This window comes from Equus caballus, chromosome 2 (assembly GCF_041296265.1).
Source record: "Equus caballus isolate H_3958 breed thoroughbred chromosome 2, TB-T2T, whole genome shotgun sequence".
Taxonomy (NCBI): domain Eukaryota; kingdom Metazoa; phylum Chordata; class Mammalia; order Perissodactyla; family Equidae; genus Equus; species Equus caballus.
Window position 1 is genome coordinate 16771762 of NC_091685.1, and position 20959 is coordinate 16792720.

Below are 20959 nucleotides of genomic sequence, written 5' to 3' on the forward strand. Positions count from 1 at the left end.
TTTAGTCCTGCCTTGTCCATGAAGCCAGCCCCGACACCCTCATGGAAGAATAACATGTTGACACATTGAACTCCCACTGGATACTGGCACGTTACCCAGATTAACTCATTTCATCCTCACAACCCTACATCATAGGTACTTTATTATCCCCATTGCACAGATAAGGAAACTGATGCACAGAGAAGGCAATTGACTTGCCTAAGGTCACACAGCGAGTAAGTGGTGGCATCAGGATTTGAACCCAGAGTCTATAGTACAGACATACATATGCACTAGTTTAATGAATATTTGTTGATAGAATTCATGGATCACCACTGCAGTGTGACCTTGAACAAATTTCTTTCTCTTTCGGAGCCTCAGGTTTTTTATCTATAAAATGGGAAAAATAGCCCCTACCTTGTAGGGCTGGTGTGAACACTGAGCGGATCAGTTACGGCACTGGGCTCAGCCCTGGGCCTCACAAGAGGCAGGGGCTGCTTGTCAGGCCGTCAGTGGAGGCGATGTAGTGAGTGAAACAGGCACAGCGCTAAAGGACTTGAGGGGAGGGAGAGATCGAGGCTGTCTGTGGCGGAAAGGGGCGGTCAGAGAAAGGCTCCTAGACGAGGGTTCCTCCTATAGCCTTACAAGATGAGTAAGACTCAGACAAACAGCAGGAACCTCTGGAGAGAACTCCAGACGGAGGGAGCAGGAAGAGGAAGGGGGCAGTGGGAGTGACAAAGGAGTTCCCACGGAGGACTCCATGCAACTGGAGTGTAATGAGGGGAGAAGAGAAGGAGGAGAGCCAGAGGGGCCTTGAGGCCAAAATGAGGAGACTAGACTTTCTCGTGGGCCATGGGAGCCACGAAAGGTCTGGGAGCGGCAGAAGAGCTGGTGAGAGCTGGGCTCTGGAAATATGCCACTGGAGGGCTGCCCAGGGCAAGAGGGGATGAAGGGAGAGGAGGCAGAGCGGCAAATTCCACACCAGCCCTTAGGGGTCCACAGTACCACTTAGATCGTGAGGGTGGTGTAATGGGATCGGCCCAGTCACTTACCTGCTACCACAGGCCAGGGCCAGAGCCACCTCTCAAATCTCAGCCGAGCCTGATAGCATGGTATTCTCACTCCCTCCAGCCCAGCATCCCATTCAAAAGACGCTGTGCCTTGGAAACCCAAAAGCAACAGCCGATGGCCGGGGCAGCCAGGTAGGACAACCCCAGGAGGGCAGGTGCAATGGAGGCTGGCAGAGGGATGATGAGATGCTAGTTGAGGGTGTGGCGGGGGCCCCAGGGAAGCAGGCATTCACTGCCCTTGGCACAGGCCAGAGTTCAGAGAACAGCGACCAAATGATTAAGTAAGAGAGATGATTAAAGGGAGGAGACGAGGCCCAGAAGGAAGGGAAGGCAAGGTGACCCCGCAGCCCCTTGGATCCTTCTTCCTGGGAAATGGGGGCCACTGGCTTGGGTCCTGCACTTCCTGGGGTCCTGCTCTGGGCCTCCTGCAGTCACCACTCTCTACAGGATGAAAAGTTTGCAGGGCCCAGGGGCCATGTGCCCCCCGAGTCTGTGCATGCTGCCAGACCACATTCCGGGTAGCTGGGGCCCCAGAAGTACAGGCAAAGGTGGCCTGGCGCTTGGGAAGGAGCAGAGGACCACTGGGGAGCAGCTTTCAAGTCAAACGGAACCCTGGGAAGAAGGGTGTCCACAGTTTAGGAAGTTTGTCTGGATTTTATGGGCCCAAATCTTCCCTTTTCCTGCCTTTTCTGCCTTTTCCATATGCTTACGTCTTGTCAAGGTTTTCTGAGTCAAATCTGTGTGCCTGTTGACTGCAACACCAGGCAGAGACAGGCCAGAAGGGGGCACAGGAGGACCCAGATTTATTCGGGTTACAGGCCAGGTGGAAGCTGGGGCGGAGGCGAGTCCAGTCCCGTGTCCAGGGCTCTGCGGCCTGACACACACGCGGGCTGCCCACGGCCCCTTTCCCTCGCCAGGCTGCCCCCTCCCCGGAGCCCCCTCACTCAGGAAAGAACCCCACGGAATTAGTCTCTCTCTCTCTCTCTCTCTCTCTGATTAAAAACAGAGACCAAGGTGCTGGGTTGTTAGTTCAGAAAAGTCATTTGCCTATCAGCACAATAAATCGTTGGAACGCAGCCATCCACTCATTCAACAAATATGAATAATCACCTCTCTTGTGAGCAAGACAGACACAGCCCCTGCCCTCACAGGCCAAGAGCAGCGCTCTCCAAGAAAACACTGTTAACTATGAAGATAAAACAATCGCTAGCCTTTCCTGAGCACTCACTGGGCGCTTTCTGCGTGTGAATCCCCCACCTCCTTACAGCAGCCTTGTGCAGCGGGTTCTCATGACTGTCCCGTCTTAGGGCAGAGGAAAGTGAGAGGTTAAGTCACCTGCTCAAAGCCACACAGCTAGTATGTGGCTGAGGCGGGATTTAGTCCCCAAGCTCCAAACTTCTATGCTGTCCTGCCTTTCCAATAGGCGGCATCCACACTGTGGTAGAGCCCCTGCGGTGGGGGAGCCCAGGGTGGCTTCCTGGAGGAGGTGACGTCTAGGTCAAGCTTGAGGAAATCAGTGAAGTGAAGGAGGAGGGTGGAGAAGACTGTTCCAGGCAGAGGGAACAGCAGAGGTGAAGGCTCTGCAAGGAAGGGAGCTGTTCTCAGCCCGTTTCTGGGAGCAAAAGAAGGAGGGGGCCTGGGGAAGGCTGGAGGGGGGCAGGTGAGAACGGGCAGTGCCCTCCTGAGCACCTGGCAAGGGGGATGGGGCTACAAGCAGGGAGCTCTACGGCAGCTGTCACCCCCCACCAGGGCCTCAGACTGTGTCTCCTAGGAAAATACCACCATGCCTGAAACGCACTCCATTCATGCTTCGAGCCTTAGCACCAACACACTTGCTGCCCTCACGGGTCTCACAGGCTGGCAGGGAAGATAGACCATGGCAAAGTGAAGCGACAGGAGGTGGAGTATGTTCTGGGCTGCCCTTCCAGCTGGTGGACGGGGAGGGAAGGAAGGGTTTGGAGAATGGATAGAGTGTGCACACGCTGGGAGGGGGGAGAGGGCATTCCAGTTGCGGGACAGGGTGACACGTGTCTGGCGGGAGCATGGAAGAATCCAGAGAGAGGCAGCTGGCCTGATCGGCAGGGGCCAGGCTGGGAATGACATCAGTGCCAGGAACTGCATCTTGAGTGATGGGGAGGCAGTGAAGGTGGCTAGGCAGAGGAGAGCCAGGACAGGAGCTGGCCTTGGGCTGCTGGCTTGTCCTTGGCCCCTCCCTGTCCAATGCTTTCACCTCGCAAAGGCCCTCCCAGCCCCGCTCAAGGGAGAGCAGAGTGTGGGCCTCGCCTCAGCCTGCCAGGGACCTGAGCCAAGAGCCCTCAGCAGCTCGGAAGGGGGCCGTGTGCGGGCCCGCAGGGAGCCCTGGAAGAGGAATGTGGCCTAATTAATTCTCTGAAGCTCAGAGGGCCTCGCCTTGTGAGAGCAGCTGCCAGGACAGGCCTGCCAGGACGCCACCAGCCCCGCCTGTCGATCACTCAGGGCTGAAGAGAGCAAGAGCATGGGGGACAGCAGGCAGGGAGCTGGGAGTCGGGCTCAGGGGGCCAGCCGCTTGCCTCCAGGCACACCCATGTCCCGGCCCTTCACAGCTAATAAATCAATAAAGGTAATAGTATCAACCAACAGGCCTTGAGGGATCACCATGTGTCAGACTCTGCAAAGCCTGCTGCACCCACGTCTCATCTATTCCTGACAAGGACCAGCGAGGTGGGTCCTGTTATTATCTCCATTTTGCAGATGAGGAAGCTGAGGCTCAGCGAGGTGACCTTGCCTGCCCAGGATCATGCAAGCAGAAAGCACAAGCAGCGAAGCTGGGATTCGGACCTGGGCAGCCTGGGCGCCAGGAGCACACTGTCATAACCAGTGCGCTGGGTTGGCTCAGCAGGGGAAATGGAGCCCCGGGAGTCAGGCTGCCTCTCCCAAGGACAGTGGGCTGAAAGGGTCCCCGGGAGAGTGAATGGAACAGGGACCTGCAGGGGGAAAACCGCACCCCCAGGCTGACCTCTGCTTGAATAGTGTCCTCCCCAGGTTTCCCATGGGGCTCTTCCTCCCCGTCCTGCAGGTCACCCTCAGAGACATGTGGCTCACTATTCCAAGCAGGTGGGGCTGGAGGAAGCCGTCCTGTCTCCCTGGGGTCTCCACCCACTTGGTCCGGGTTCTGCCACCTGGGCCCTGTCGCAGAGGCCCTGTAACAGCACCGCCAGCTGGGCTCTTCCCAGCGACCCTATGCCCCGCTCCACAGCGGGCCACAGGGGCCAAGGGAGGCTCAGAGATGAGCAGGGATGGGTTGGACCCGGGCCTTACGGCTGGAAAGTGGCAGAGCCAGGACGGGCCCAGACGGCCTGTAGCCAAGACTCTGCCCTTTCCTGAGAGCAGACAGAAGGAAGGCAGTGCAGCCACATCACCGCGCCTCTCCGAGCCTCAGTTTCCCCATCGGCCATGAGGGTGAAAGGACTGACCTCACAGGCTTTCCTGTGGTTCATTAATATCAGCGCACACTGAGTACTTCATGTCCCAGACACAGTCCTCAGTACTTTATTTAATTCTTAAAAATTTTCCAAAATAAGATTTGATTCATGGCTACATGACAGACCATCATAAGGCTGCACCTTAATGCTTTTGTTACCGCATAGGTGTGTATTTCAATTCATCCAGTTTCCCACCAACAAAATAACACAGTGTGCTACGTTTGTGCATAAATTTTATATTTATTCCTAATTCTTTTTTGCTACATAAGTTTTTATTGAGACATAATTCATATACCATAAAATCCACTCTTTGAAAGTGCACAGTTCAGTGGCTTTTAGTACATTCACAAAGTTATACAACCATCACCACTGTCTAATTCCAGAACATTTTCATCACCCCAAAAAGAAATGCCGCGCCCTTTAGCAGGCACTCACCACATCCCGCTCCCCCCAGGCGCTGAAGGTTACTAATCTACCTTCTGTCTCTGTGGATTGTCTGTTCTGGACGTTTCATATAAATGGACTCGCACAGTATGCAGTCTTTGGTGTCTGGCTCCTTTCACTCAGCATAATGTTTTCAAGGTTCATCCACGCAGTAGCACGTGTCGGCACTCCATTCTTTTCCATGACTGAATAATATTCCATGTAGGGATGGACCACACTTTGTTTATCCGTTCATCCACTGACGGACATTTTGGGTTGTTTCCACTTTGTGGCCAAAGCCCTTTACTTTAGCCCTTAACAGCCCTACAGGGAGGAGCTACTGAGTCATCATTTGGACAAAGAGACTGAGGTCCAGAGAGGTTAAAGAGCTCACTCCAGGCCACTGACCTAGTGAGCAGCAGCGGGAGACTTTCCTCCAGGAGTCTGGCTGTGCATACAATAGCCTTAATCATTGGACCACACTGCCTCCTCAGCCAAAGTACGATAGCGTAGGTCAGCACCCAAAGCAAACTGCACCAGAGGTGGCACCCGATGGGCACTTAGCAAAGAGTAGCATTTCTTAGCAGCATTTCTGAAGGTGGGCGAGCCAGATTCTTGCCGAGTAGGAGCCCAAGTCAGGACACCCAATGATAAAGAGTCACTCTTTCGGCACACAGGTGATTCTCTGGGGAAAAGGGACATCTCTCCCCACCCATTGGGCCTGCTCCCTCTGCTGAGCATCAGTGGCCTGTAACCCAGAGCCCATTTCTCTGCCCATCCCACCTGGGGAGGCTTGGCTCTTCTCCTGGTCCCAAGGCCCTGCCACTGGCAGCACAAGAGGGCTCCTTGGGTGGGGTCAAGGTCAGGGCTGTGGTCAAGGCCATGCGTCACTTTGGGTGGTTCTCTGCCTCCTTGGGGCCTCCATCTATTAAATAATGGGACAAGAAATCTTAATGCTTTCTTTCTTTAATCACAAAGGCAAGACAATATATACACAAAAGCTTGTGGCTAAAAAAAACCCAAACAAACAAAAATTGAAAAGAATATAGGAGCGTCTAGAATAAAACATCAGTCTTCTCCCTGCCTCCCACCCCGAAGTAACCACTCCGAGAGGGGGTATGTAGCCTTTTTCTGTGGATTCAGGTATTTGTTTTATGTCTAACTTTTTAGGGGTATTTAAAATAAGAAATGGAGACATAAATCTTCCTGCTCTGCAACCTGGTTTCCCCACTCCATAGGCATCGTTCCAGACCGGTGCGCATGGATCTACCCCAGTCTTACTTTTAACAGCTGCACGGTGCTCCCTGGCACAGACAGACTGTTGCTTACTTAACCATTTGCCTGCCAACACCTTTCGGATGGCCTCCATTTATTGTTTGCATAAACACGCTGCAGTTAACACCTTGTTTATACATCTTTGTCCTCAAAGGACAGATTTTTAGACATGAAATTGCTGGGTCAAAGGACATGCACATTTTAAATATTCTGCCAAAAATGAGATTCCAATTTGCACTCCTGCTCCCACTGGGTGCACGTGCCCTTTTCCTCACATCCCTTCCAGCACTGGCGGCTCGGATGTAGAAACCATTTCTTCACAAGGAATCTGATGTGCAAAAGAGATAAAACAGATGCTGCCTGGGCCGAGGAGGGCGAGGGTCTGGAGATGCCCTGATGTCCCAGCCCTCCCAGCGGAACAGAGGGTCCCTCCAGGGTCTTCCAGGGCTGGGATTGGATCCTGTTGGGCTGCAGGACTGTCCCTCTGTGGCTGGCATTAGCCCCCAGCCTCTCAGGTGGCCCCCCAGGGAGCTTGGGGATGGACAAGAGGCTGTCCAATCTTCTTCTGCAGCTGAACCCACCATCCCCTAATGACTGTGCCTTTGGGTAGGGCCCTTCTGGGGACAGCATCTTCATTGGAAAGGCTGTGCAATGGGAGACTTTAGGTACCTAAACCTGCAGGTGTTTTCTTGAAGAGAGGGAGCCTGGGGCATCCTGGTTCCCTCTCAGCCTGTGACCCGTACTGGCCTTTTCGAGAAAACTGGATCCTGGTCTCGCCTCTGCCCAGGCCTCCCTCTGTAGACCCAGGCAGGCTGCTGGGCTCCAGGCTCCCAGATGCCAGGCTGGGGAGATCCCTCCCATGGAGCAGGTGCAGAATCTGCTCCCTCCAGAGGCTCCACACTTGCCATGCGCGTTAATCACTCCCAAGGTGGAGGGAGGGCTCCTCCTGGGAGGCGGCAGACTGGGGGCAGGGTAGGGGCAGGGAGGGCAGAGGAGGGGAGCGTGGCCAGTCCCCTTCAGGCCCAGCATCTGAGGCTCCCTCCCTGTGACTTTGATGCGGCCTAGTGAACTTGGTACACAGGAGTCCCACCTGCTTAATCTGAGACCATGTGAGCACGCAAACACCCAAGAGTACACCTACGTGTAAAACGTATTCCTGTATGTTCAACCGGGGATACTTATGCATATCTACACGAATTTGAATTTGTGCCTCGTGGTTACAGGTGTTCACGCACAATGCACATGGATGCATGTTCCTGTGCATATCAACATGTACAAGCATGTGTGACTGTGAGTGCCCCTGAGCGTGTAAGTCTTTGCCTGGTGGCAGCTGCATAGATGTGTGTGCATATGTGCACCTCTATAGGTGTGCATATATGTGGATGCAAGTGTGCCTGCATCCGTGATTATGGATTATGGGCGTGTGGGTGCATGAGTGACACGAGCACACACACAGGCAAGTGCGTGTAAGAACATGCGCATAAGGCATATAGAAGGGGAGACTAACTGTACACATTGGTGTGCACACACATGTGGATTAGAGGTGCTTCAGTGTGCCTGTGATTTTTGAACAAAAATCCTGAAAGTGGAGGATTTCCCACCCCCAACCTCCACGCCCTGTTGGGGGTCTGAGAGGGCTGTGTTGGAAAAGGGGACACAGGGGTCAGGAAGGGAAGGTGAGGGAGGAGCCAGAGCAGAGAACCCCTGCCTCAGTTTCTAAAGCTGCCCACCCTGAGCTCCAACCCCACCCCACGCCCAGGGAGACTATTGTCCTGGGCCCAGCGGACCCAGGTCTGGCTCAAGCGGGGGTGAGGCAGGGGGGAGTCAGACAGAGCCCAGGCCAGCCCCCGCTCTGACAGCACCTGGGCAAGGCACGTCCCCTCTCAGCCTCCATTTCCTCATCTGTAACCCAAGGGTTATAATACCTGGGGCTTCCACTGCAAGGAAGCTCAAAATACCAGCTCAGATCCCACCTTCCCGTGGTCACCTCCCAGAACAATTTCCATCCCTCCTCCCCACTCCACCCCAGCTCCTGCAGCTCCTCCCTCTGCCTGTGCTGGCTCCCTGCCTGACCTAAAAACTTCTACCCACCTGTCAAAGCCCACGCCCATGTCACCACCTGGCCACACATTTGTCAGTCTTCCCTGCTGGACTGTGAACTCCCAGGGCAGGGACCAGCTCAGGCAGTCCTGGGCTCCCCAGAGCACACCCTCACCTGCACAGCATAGATAATCAGTCACTATTTGATTTTAAAAGTTGAAGATAAGGAGAGAAGGGGAAGGAGGGGCCGGGCTGTGGGAGCAGCAATGTTTGGTACAAACGCAGGCCGCTGTGTACCCCCAGACCTGATGAGTCAGCCTGACCCTCGCCCTTGAGCAGGAAGGGAAAGCACCAGTTATCAGGGGACACAGATGCCGGCACCAGCCTTATCACACTTGACCCCACCGCACATGTCCAAGGTAAGCAGTATTTTCATTCCCATTTGATAGATGCAGAAACTGACCCTTGGAGAAGATGAGTCAGCAGAGCTGGGTCTCAAATCCTCCTGACTCCAAGGCCTTCTCCAGGCTCCCCTCCCCACTAGGTTCCTTCTCCCCTTTTACAAGCCCTGCCCACAGTCCCTGGGCACTTAGGTGTCTGTGCCTGTGTTCCAGGGGCTACTCAAGGGGCCCACAGCGGGCGCCCTCAGGAGCAGCTCTTGATGGTGAAGCACAGGGCTGGTGGACAGATGCCCTAGCTCCCTTGCCTCTTTGGTGGGGCAACTCTGAGGCTGGTTCTCCACCATTTCCAGGAGATCCCACAGTGCCGAGCCCGAGTCTCCCACTTTCCCGGCTTGGCTGCCCTCCCTGTCTCCCTTCCCACATCCTTCATGACTTCCTAGAAACTCCTCCCACATAAACTCCATGCCCTTGACTGCTAGTTCAGGTCTGCTTCTGGGGGCCCCAACCCAAGCGCCCAGGCAGCCAAGAGAAGCTTGCTCCACGGGGGGCCCCCATCCGAGCAGCCATGAGGTTTGTGCAGGGTCGGAAGTGCCCAGTGGAGGTTCCAGGGCCACCTGGGGCGCCAGACTGGGGGAGTGGCTGGCCCAGCTGCAGCCCCAAGCCTGTAAACAGCGTCAGGCGGAGGCCCGGGGCAGCGCGCACACGGATTTGAGGGGCATGGGTGTGAGCACGGCAGTTGACAGGAGGCAGGGCTTATCTCAGGGCCCAAGACCACACCCGCGCCTCCCTCCCTTCTGCAGAAGTGTGCCTCAGACCCTGAGCCCTCCCCTGCTCGGCCCCCAGGGAAGCTGCCTGGGGGAGGGCCCTTGACGTGAGTCTGAGCAACTCACTGCCCTGCGCTGGGCCTCGTCAAGTGGTGCAGGGTCTGGGCGGGAGTGAGGAAGTGAATGAAATGCTCTTAGCACTCCTTGGAGGGCTCCTGTTCCCCAGTTCTGCCAGGCAATCACTTGCACATGCACATTAGATGTGCCGTATCTTGCCCCTCATCCCTACATGCTCTTGGAAGAGAGTGTTACTTAACCCAGAGGAATAAAGTTCTAAGGGTGGAAACTCAAGCACTGGAAGAGACATAGCTTGATTTTGGGGGCTGGCCTCCCTTAAACCCCTCAAATCACACCATGTGAGCCCCCAGCCACATGATGCCAAAAGAGCACGGGTTTTAGAACCAAACTTGGGCTCAGATCCTGTGGCACTCAGAAACACCTTAACCTCTCTGAGCTTCGGCTTCCTTGGCTATGAAATGGGCTGACAACGTCCCACTGGCCCCAGGTAAGCACCTGCAATCTCCTTTAATCCTCAACCTGGTAAGAAAGCACCTCTGGTCCCTGGTTGACAGAAGAGGCAATAGAGGCCAGAGGAGAGCAGCAGGTGCTAAGGAGGCCAGTCCCTGCTCGGGTGGGCACAGAGGGGTCTGGGACCTGCCTGCCGCCCTAGGCCGGGGCTGTGCCCTGTCCATTGCAGCCTTCCCTCACCTGGCCCAGCTCGGCCCTGACCGGAGACTCACCCACTGCCCGATTCCTGCACCTGGCCGGTGACTTGTGGTATCTGCCCTCCTCTGGGGTACCTTTGGCCTCAGTAATGCTGGGAGCTGGGCCAGGAGGTCAAAGGGCCCATATCCGGATCCTACTCCCTCAAGAAGCTCTTAGAGCCTCATGGTGCCCGGAGTAGGCAGGCATGCCCCAGCCACAGGGTAAACTGAGGTCCACTGACTTCAACCAGGAGGGCAAATCAGAGGCCTCCTTGGTTATCCTAAGTGGGAATCAAGACAGCAGAAGATGAAAAGTGAAATAAAAACACGCAATGAATTGGCAATTCCACTTCTAGGTGTGTAGCCCAAAGGAACACCTAGCACTGGTCACCAAAAGATGTGTCCTAGACCGTTCATACAGCACTAGGTATGACAGTCCCAAATCGGAAGCCACTCAAAAGGCCAGCAATAGTAGAATGAACAAACAAACGGAACTACAATGCACGAAACAACACGGACGATCTCACAAACAAAATGCGCAAAACGAAACAGTGCATCTCATAAGATTATGTTTATAAACAGTTTTAATGGTGCTGGAAATCTCCAAGGTGGATTCCCTGGGGCAGGGCAGGGACTGAAAGGGGACAGAAGCGGGGCTTCTGAGAAAGCAGCCGTGTTCCATTTCTTGATCTAGCTGCAAGCTTCATGGGTGTCCTCAGTTTGTGAAAATTCGTCAAGTTGTACATTTCTGATTTGTACCCTTTTCTGTATGAATAGCACAGCCTTGAACTTTACCTTAAGTCAAATCTTATGATGTGTACTCTGGTGTCTGGCCTCTTTTGTGCAACATCATGTTTTTGACATTCATCCGTGTTGTTACATGTAACAGTAATTTCTTCTTTTTCTTTGCTATATAGTATTCCATGTCATGAATAGACCACGACTTGTTTATCCCTTCTGCAGTTAAGGAATGGAAGTTGGGCTGTTTCCTCAGGTTTGTTTTGACCATTTTCATACCTGACTTTTGGCGAACGTACGTATGTATTTCTGTTGGGTGTATACCTAGGGATGGGTCTTCAGCTTTATTAAACGCTGACAAACAGTTTTCCAAAACAGTTTACCACTTGGCACCTTCATCAGCTGTATGTGGCAGCTTCATGTCCTCACGAGCACCAGTACGGTCAGACTGTTTCCCTGGAGCCAATCCAGTGGGTGTGAAACGGTATCACGCTGTAGTTTTTCTGCATTTCCCTGATGCCTCATGAAGGGGAGCACCTGTATTTGTTTGGGTTTCCTAGGAGCAGACCCTGAGACAAGGATTCGTGAGCAAGTGGTTTATTTGGCAGGCGTGTTAGTCTGCGAGGGCCGCCATAACAAAATACCACAGACCGGGTGGCCAAAGCAACAGACATTTGTTTTCTGACAGTTCTGGAGGATGGACGTCCAAGATCAAGGTGCCATCAGGGTTCGTTTCTCTCTTCCTGCCTTGTAGACAGCTGCCTTCTAGCTGTGTCCTCACCTGGCCTCTTCTCTGTGAGCACATGGAGAGAGCTCTCTGGTGTCTCTTCCTCTTCCTATAAGGACACCAACCCTATCACATTAGGGCACCACCCTTACGACCTCATTTAACCTTTATTAGCTCCCTAAAGGCTCTGTCTCCAAATACTGTCACCTTGGAGGTTAGGGGAACACAATCCAGTCCTTAACAGCAGGTGATCCTAGAAAAACCCGTAAGGGAGTGAGGAAGTGAGGGCCGAGGAGGAAACTACTGAAGTGTGTGTTAACAGCAAGTGACCCCCCTGGGCACCTGGAGTTTAATCCCACAGGGAGACTCTGGGAAACTGTGTAAACCACACACCCGAGAGTTATCCCACTCAGGGAGCGAGGGAGCTGGACTTTTATACGCCAGCTCCTGCCAGTCATTGGTCGGGGAAATTTCAAGGTAGGGGAGGGTGTTAACTCCTTGGCTCTTGTAGCAGTGCAGCCTCCCCAGGCTCCACAGAAGCCCCGAGGCTCAGAGCTGCAGGAGCTGGCCCGTGGAAGGAGCACAGACACAGCACATCTTCACACGCTGGTAACAGCCGGATTCTCACCTGCGCGAAGTGGCTACTCGAACGCAGCTGGGTTTTGAAGGATGCGTCTTGATTGACTGGCAGGAGAAGGTATTCCTGCAGGGGAAACAGCACGGACAAAGCCTAGAGGGACGAACTGGGGCTATGTAGGGAAGAGGCGGGATACAAAACTGCGGTGGGGACAGCAGAGACCCCACCACAAAGGTCAAATAAGAAGGTTGCTCCTTGAAGACTCTGGAGAGGGCAGGTACCCCATCTATATGCCTGTCTGCTCAGAAACCCAAGCCGGGCTACGTTCCTAAGACCATCTCAGAACGCTGTCTTCCAGTGCCCCCGAGTCGTCTGACTGCCCCAGTCCAGCCCCCAGCAGGACAAGCACTCCCAAATCCAAGAATGCCTCCCCTAGCCAGGAGACACAGACACCACTCCCAGCAGAGAGGCTGCGAGCCAGGCCTGGGTCCTGGTCGGACAGTGAGGACAAAGGGGCCAGGCTTCCCAGGGTGGCAGAGGCCCCAGCCACAGTCTGGGAATCAGAGGAATCAACGTCTGACCTCAAGGCTGGCCCTGGACGTGGGACCTGTTGCTAAGAGGGTTGACTTAGTATTTAACCTCATACCACCTGAATTCAGGCTCTGCTGCTCCTCTGGAATCTTCTCACAGGTCAGGAAAGCTGTGTTTGTTTCACTGTCTGCAGAGCCTGCATGAGAGTCAGAGGAAGCCTGGGCCCGGGGCTGTGGGCTTGGATGGCCTGAGGGGGCCTGGAGAGAAGGAAGCTAAGTTGCACAGGCCCGAGCAGGGTCTGACTGCTCTGCACAGCTATCGGTTTGGAGTCCAGCCATATCCAATTCTGTATCCGAATAACAAGCACTTTCTCTACAGACAGAGTGTAACCATGATGGAGGCCAGGTGTCATGGACACCTGTTTGTCAGTCCAGCCTTTCTTTGGCAAGCCACATCTCCCCCATTAATCCTGCTCTGTCTGTGCGGCTCAGGGGGGCAGCCTCCCCACACACCCAGGCAAGGGGATTCATGAACCATGCCTGGTCAAACAGAGCACCCACCCCCAGGCACCATGATTGACTCCAGGACAAACACAAGACCCAAGCCAGGCCAATCAGCATCTTCCCTGAGACTATTGCTAGAGCTTTCTGGAAACTCTTCTGAGATTGTGAGCTATGGATATGAGATTGTAGCAGCGGGTGGACACCTTGCATCACATGATGAAAATCTACCCAGAAAAAAAAAAAGGCAAAGACAGGCAGGCCCAGCGGAGAGCTAGAAAGAGAGAGAATCTTCATGGTGTCAGCTAAACACCTGGATGCAGCTCATCTGAAGTCCTCAGGCTTCTTATTTACATGAGGCAGTACCCGTCCTGCTCCACTTACATTTCATCAGGGCTTCTGTCACTCACAGTCTAAAGGATTCTGATTAAAACACGAGGTGAGAACACAGCCAAGCTCCTTGTGCACCTTCAGATCCAGGGAGACACAGGGATACGCAGGAAGTCTCTTTTCAAAGGGCGACTGCAGCTGGGATGTTGCAATGAGGCAAAGATCCATGTCCTATTGCCCTTCTTTAGGAAGCGGCAATTGACTAACCCAAAGGAGAGCAAACACTGCCAGCAGTTTATGTTCAAGTTCAGAATATTACTCAGGCTGGAAGGGTTGCATTCTGGCAAGCAGCCGTCCATCGGACTTCCCAGAGAGCTCTGGGAGGTGGCGTTGGAGGGGAGCTGTGGTGCGTGTTTCTGATCAACAGTTCCGGGGCCATTTAATTACTTTTTTCATTTGCTGAAATGTGGGGGCCAGAGCCATATAGATTTAGGAGAAAGGGAAGAAAATATTGCATTTTTGCAAGCCCAGCGTGAAGGGGTATCGCTCAACAGATTCACTTGTGAATTCAATTAAGTTCAACAAACCACCTCAATGTCCCTCCACAGGGGTCTGGTTAAAGGACGATAGTACATGGATTTTAAAAGAAGTAAGGTAGCTCTAAAATATGCTGTCATAGAAATATGCCTGTAATGCATGAAGTGTTAAGAGCAATTTGCACAATCATACCTCAATAAAGTGGTATTTTTAAAATTTACAGAATAATATGTAGCCTATATGCCCATTTAAAAAAAGTTAGACCTAGCAGTCCTATCATTTGCAGGAGGCTCATCATTTATCCACTCAGATGTGGGGAAAAAAGCAAAAGAAACTTTTTGCCATTAAAGGTAACATTCTGTCCGGGGATTCAATTGGTACAAACTTCAGTTCCCTATCAGAGCCATCTCTCCATCACAAGGAGTCTCCCTCCCAAGATGAGTTCTGAGCTGGAAGCTTGGGTGTCCTCATGGCATCAGGGAAGGTCCCCTCCCTGGCCTCATGCCACCCCTCTGTTAGAGCGTCTCATCCTAACAGTCCTGAGCCCCGGTTCCTGTCCCCGCTGCCACGACTGTGCAGCACATGGAACCAGCGTCTATTCTGGGCAAAGAGCGGTGGAAGCTCCAGAGGAGCTGGGCTGACCAGGATCCACAGGGGTGAATCCCCTGGGGTCTGCCTGGGACTTCAGAGTCCTCGTGTCCCTGTCCAGGGTCCTGACTGGCAAGTGACCCACCAGAGCTCTCAGGGGCCTTCTGTGACCTCCCATTGTCAGGGTGCCGAGAAATTGGGGCGTCTCTTCCACACCACACAGGAGACAAGCGTGACCAGGGGCACTGTCCCTGGTCTTCTCTCTGCCTGAACACCCTCTAGTGGGTTGAACGCTGGCCCCCTAAAAGCTATGTCTACATCCTGACCCCCAGAACTTGTGAATGTGATTTGGCAAAAGGGTCTTTGCAGCCATAAGTTAAGGGTCTCAATGTGAAATCATCCCGGATATCTAGGTGGGCCCTCAATCCAGTGCCAAGTGCCCTCATAAGGACAATCAGAGGGAGATTTGACCCAGAAGATGAGGTGACTCAGACAGAGAGGAGAAAGCCACTTGAAGACAGAGGCAGAGACTGGAGCGATGCCTCCAGAAGAATGCCAGCAGCCGCCAGAAGCTGGGAGAGGTAAGGAACAGACTGTCCCCAGAGCCTTCGGAGGGAGCACAGCCCTGCCGACACCACGATTTCAGACTTCCGGCTTCCAGAATTGTCAAAAAATACATTTCTGTGGTTTTAACCACCAAGTTTGTGGTAATTTGCTACAGGAACCCAAGAAACTAATATACACCTGTTTCCCTTTCTATTGCACCATGGGTATGGACCAGACATCCCTCAAGACAGCGTCCGACAGAGTTCTAGAAGTGAGCAGAAGCCACCATCTGGGGTTTCTACCTTCTCCACAGCCCCTCCCCAGGCTGGGGCTCAGGGAGAAAGTGAGGCCCTGGGTCCCTCAAGCAACCTCTTCGTCTCCCTCTGGCTTCTTCCAAATCTGTTTTTCCAGCTCTCTGGTGGCTCCTCTGAGAAATGGAGGCACAGCCCACTTCCTCCCGAGCTGGGTAGGAGTTTCCCTCACACCACACTGTAAACTCTCTCTCCCTGTGCCTTTGAGTGAAACCCCGTGCTCAGTCCTCCAAGACTGGCTCTTGACATCTGCAGGAAACTTCTAGGACAGAGAAATCTGCTTTCTCTCTCATAGTAGGCAGCCTTGACTCTCTACCCATCTTCCAGTTCCCTGCCCCTCTTCCAGAAAATACCCTAATTTTCATTCTGGAATCCACCTTGTCCTCACAGCACCCATGTGCTTCCGGGGAAGATCACCCCAACTTCAGTCCCAGGGGCAGTTCTAACTGGTGTCATGGGATCTTATCCCACTTGCCATGGTGATGGTCCAGAAATCCAGGCCTAAGCACCAGTACCGGGCACACTCCCGGCCTCAAGAACCTAGCCAATATGAAAGGGGAGACTTGCTGGGGGCTTCTGGGAAAGATGTTTCCTTGCTCTTAAGAAAGATTCACCAGAAGAGACAGTCTCTTTCTTCCTTTAAGTGACATGGTGGTGAGTGTGTAGCCTAGCCATTTGGCTTTATGAGGGAAGCCAGCCCATGGATGAAGCCATCGGACAGAGGAGGGCACAGCCAAGGGACTGCAGAGCAATGGGCTGGAGTTGCTGGATTATACCAGCCCTGAAGCCCACTTTACCTCTGGAGTTTGGTTACCCGAGCCAACACATCTCATTGTTGAAGCCAGTTTGTGTTGGATTTTCTGCTACCTGTAGCGCAAAGCATCCTAACCAATGTGTCTCTCACCAAAGCCAGTTTTTAAGACTTTCATCTCATTTGGGGTTTTGAGATTCTATTTTAGGAGTCAAAAGCTAACTAAGAATTGTTCTTTATTCCTCTTTATATTACTGTTCTAATTATTTTAATCCTCCCTGAGGCAAATGGATGCCTCTGGCTAAATAGGAGGAAAATCTCACACAAGGAAGTATGAGAAAAAACACACATTATTATATTTCAAAGAAATTATCCACATTACCCTAACATTCACATAAAAATCTGGGGGAAGAATTGCTGAACTGTTAACAGTGATCACCTCTGGGGAAGAGGATTTTGGGGAAACGGGTCTCCCTTTCTAGGTTGGTATTACTGTAGTGTTTGGATTTTTAGAGTAAACACAAATTACATTTGTAATTTAAAATCCTGAGGATTAAAAAGTAATTGAAGGCATCCAGCATTCCCTTGGAAGCCTGTTATGGCTCAACTGTCAATTATGTAGGAAGTGTGTCTGCTGAACAAACCAATGACTCGAGAAGGGGAGTAACAACATTTCTTTAACATTTAGAGTTAGGTTTTTGACAACTTGCACCAGCCTGAGCGTCACCGAGTGAACGTCCCCAGCGACAGGAAGACCTCAGCCAAAGCTTTGCCTGACGGTGGTCTGCAGGACTTTGGCATCTCCTGGGGGTGGAGAGTTGGGCTGTGGCTCTATTGCCCAAGGTCTGGCCCTCCTTCCCTCCCTCCCATCCCAGTCTCAGGGCACAAGGCACCTGCCTCTGTCTGAAGTCTGCATGTCCTCCTCGCAAACTCCCAGCTTGGGCTCACACCCTTCCTGCAGAAGCGGTGCTGGATTCTCCTCAGCATCTCCACAGGAGTCTCCAGGCTCTGGGGACCAGAAGCCACAGCCCAGACCCTAGAGTCCCTGGTGCCCCCTGCTTTGCCCCAGGGTCCCCATCACTCCCTAAAGCCCTGGCTTCCCTATCCTCCTCCCAGCTTAGTCCTCATGCAGCGTCCAAGCCCAGCGGGCCAATCTCTGACATTCTTCCAGACTGGGGAAGCCAGGAGCCTCTGCTCAGGCCAGGAGAAATCCTAAGGCTGACCCCATACCCACCAGCAAGGCTGGAGAGGCTGGGCTCTGGGCTCAGAGCTTAGGGAGGGAGGAAGAAAGATGAAGAGCTGGAGAAGAGACAGCTTCCCCAGGACCTGTTCACCTTCTGCCCGCTGCCCTCTCCTCCCTGGACCTCATCCCTCTCCTTGGTCCCTGGACTCTGTCTCTCTCCAGAGCCTCTGGCTCCAGGATCAGAGAAAGCCTCAGTCTGGACCCCTACAGGGTGCCACGTGGACCCCATTTCTAGAATCTCCACTCTAGAAAAGCCAAAACATGCCCCTCCTACTCCTGCCTTGGAGTGGCAGTGGCTCTGAATTTCCCCCATGCTCACCTCCCCCATGAAGGACTGGGCTCCCGCTAAAAGACACCCTGTCCACCATGGGTGCCCAGACCCCTCCAGACCCCCTAAACCTCTTTATCCCCCCTGACCCCTGCCTGGATGGGTAGCAGCTGTCCCTGAGTCTCCTGCCCTATTCTGACTCCTGTGTGGCTTTCTGGTTCCTGGGGAGCCACGTGTGCCAGGTCCCGTGCTGGGCATCGGGTGCAGAGATGAAGGTCTCGTCCCTGCCCCAGGGCTGCCTGGTACAGCGGGTGGACGGATGCCCAGATGAAGGCATCAGCCATGGCTGCCATGGGCTCCACAGCTGCTCAGCCCCATGCCGGCTGGGCTGTGATGTTGAACCGATGCCAGTCCCTGCCCTCAACAAGCAGGTCAAGTGCCCAGCAGGGATCGGCGTGGACACCCTCCCCAGATGCAGCATGGCTCGCAAGTGTTGCCTTCTCAAAGAGGGCCTCCCTGCACACAATCTCCAACAAGCACCCCGGGCCACAGCCTGTAAAGCATGGGTCACCCGTCCAGCTTTACACGCTGGATTTGTTTTTCCGGTTATCTGTCTCCCCGCACTGGAACGTAAGCTCTTTGAGGCGGGTGTCTGCGCTGTCCTTTCACCTCCAGCCCCTGGGGCACTGGCGCACAGCAGGCACTGACTGTGTATTTGTGGATTCAGTCTATCTGGATGACGGACGGGGTTTGAACCCAATTCTTGTCCCTCCTTCTCCCTCACCAGTCACTGAGCCAAGAAGCTGGCCAGTCCTACAGAAAGCATCGCTTCCGCTGCTCTGTCATCTTTCCTCCTCCCCCTCCCCAAGCTCCAGGCCCACCCTCCAGCTCTTACTTGCTATTTCTTAATCCCCAAGGCTAAGCTTGAATGCCACCTCCTCTGTGAAGCCAGCCCAGATTCCTCCACAGTCACATTGCCAATTACTTGATTATAGCAGTCATTTGTTTATAAGTCTGTGTCGCCCCCACCCCACACCCCCAGCTGCCACCACTCCTGCATAGAAGGTCTTTGGAGCTGGGCTGAGGCCAGTGTCTCTCTGCATGTCCGGGGCATGTACAGAGGGCAGCACTGGGTGTACTATCAGAGCTCAGGAAATGTTTGTTGGATGAATAAAGGAGGGAGTAAAGAAGTGAATGAATGAGCTGCCCCATGGGTGAATGGGTACGCAAAGGAGCAGGTAGATGCATGAATGAAGGAGAGAAGTTACTGAGTGAATGAGTCCGCCACTGAGGGAGAAGGTGGGAGGGAGAGATGGTGAGCGAGGCTGTGAAGGGAGGAGAGCCAAGAAGGGCTCCCAGTCTCCTACAGCAGCCCTGGCACCAGTAAGGCCCTGCCACCCCTGGGCCTGTGCTCCATGCCAACCAGACCTCACGATGCCTCCTCCCAGAGCCAGTTCACGTCAGCGCTGCTCTGCACACGCTCCCTGATGCTGGCCAGACCCGCACCAGGCCATGAATCAGACAGGGACGTGCCCTGGGGCTCCCGGGACCGGGGGCAGACAGACAGCCTCATAAATAAACTCGATGCCATGCTGGGCAGACATGTGTTCCAGCGGAGCGGTGAGCTCAGGGCTGGCTCTGGAGCCTGGGGCAGGGCAGAGCCTGACGGAGCAATCTGGGAGAGCCTCAGGAGGAGGGACCTCAGAGCTGGGCCTGGAAGGGGGTGAGTGGAGAAAGGGCACTCAGGGCCGGGGGGACAGGGCCAGCAGAGGCACAGCAGCTGGAAGATGCAGAACGCTCGCTCAGGGAAGCACAGGGGGAGGGCATGGAGGGAGATGACTTTGGTGAGTGCTGGGCCTGGGCCGAGGAGTTGGGCTCAGCAGAGCCAGAGAGGGGACACAGCAGGACATAGAGCAGGGCTATGGGCTGGTGGCCCTGGGTGCTCCAGGAGGAAGATGGAAATCTCCAGGGAAACGCTACAGGGAATGCTCCAAGGAGTTTCCAGCACACTCAGGGCTGGGTCCTGCTGCAGCTTTTGCATAATTTAGCTTCTGGTTTCTCTCCATGAAGAAGCTGCCATCAACCTCGCAGCCTTAACACTCACCACCAGCAGCCCGAAGCATTTGGGGCCCCCGACTGGGGGGGTTATTTTGACGGGGATGGGACATTAGACGTGGGTGTTTATAAGGCAGGGGTGTTTTACGATGACTCAGATCGTGGGGGAGGCTCTGGGGTCCCTGTAGCAAATAGGAATATTTCAGATTTTGACAGGAAACCTTGAAATGGGTCCGTGAAAGTCAGGGAAGCTGCTGAACAGCCTACAATGCACAGGCTGGCCGGCCCTCCAAACACAGTGTGACCCAGCCCGAAATGTCGGTAGTGCCAAAGTCAGGGACTCCCCCTTGAACAGGCGAGAGGACTGAGGACACGGGTCAAAAGGGGACCCACCACAATTATGGCAGCTCTTCACATGCGCCAGGAGCTCTGCTGAGCATTACCCCCATTCACTCACGTAACCTATTCCTGATTTAAGGACGAGGAAACTGAGGATTAAGGAGGTGTGGGAGTTGCCCAAGGTCACAGGGCTGGTGGGTGATGGAGGCAGGATTCCAGCCCAAGCAGTCTGACTCCAGAGGCCACGCTCTTGGTCATGACATCCCACGGCCTCCCACATCACCCAGTGGTTGGAGCAGAGGACCTGGACCCAGGACCCCACTCTCCAGGACAAATGCTCCTTCACTCTGCTCTGTGCGCCTGGTTCACGTGGGAGACTTGGGCTCCTCCACTGGAGAAGTGGAGCTTGGCAGCCAGGACCTCGGTTTGTCAGGATGCATGGGGTGGACAGGAGGCAGATTCCAGGGACAGAGGGTCTTTGTCTGCCTGTGGAGGGGCTGGCAGGCCTGGGCCGTGCGGCCTGGCCCAGAGGCCCAGTCGGCTGCAAACTCATTAGACGGCTGCTGAGGCTGCCAAGGAGACGGGAGCAATTAGAAGGCCCAGCTCAAGCCGGGACGTGGAAGCTGCCCCGTGGGAGCTGCTGGGCTGTCCTGCCCTCTGCCATGGGCCCGACTTCCTGGGAGGGGCCTGCAAAGTTCATCTTCAAGATGGTAACAGCAGGTCCATCCTTACTGAGTGAAC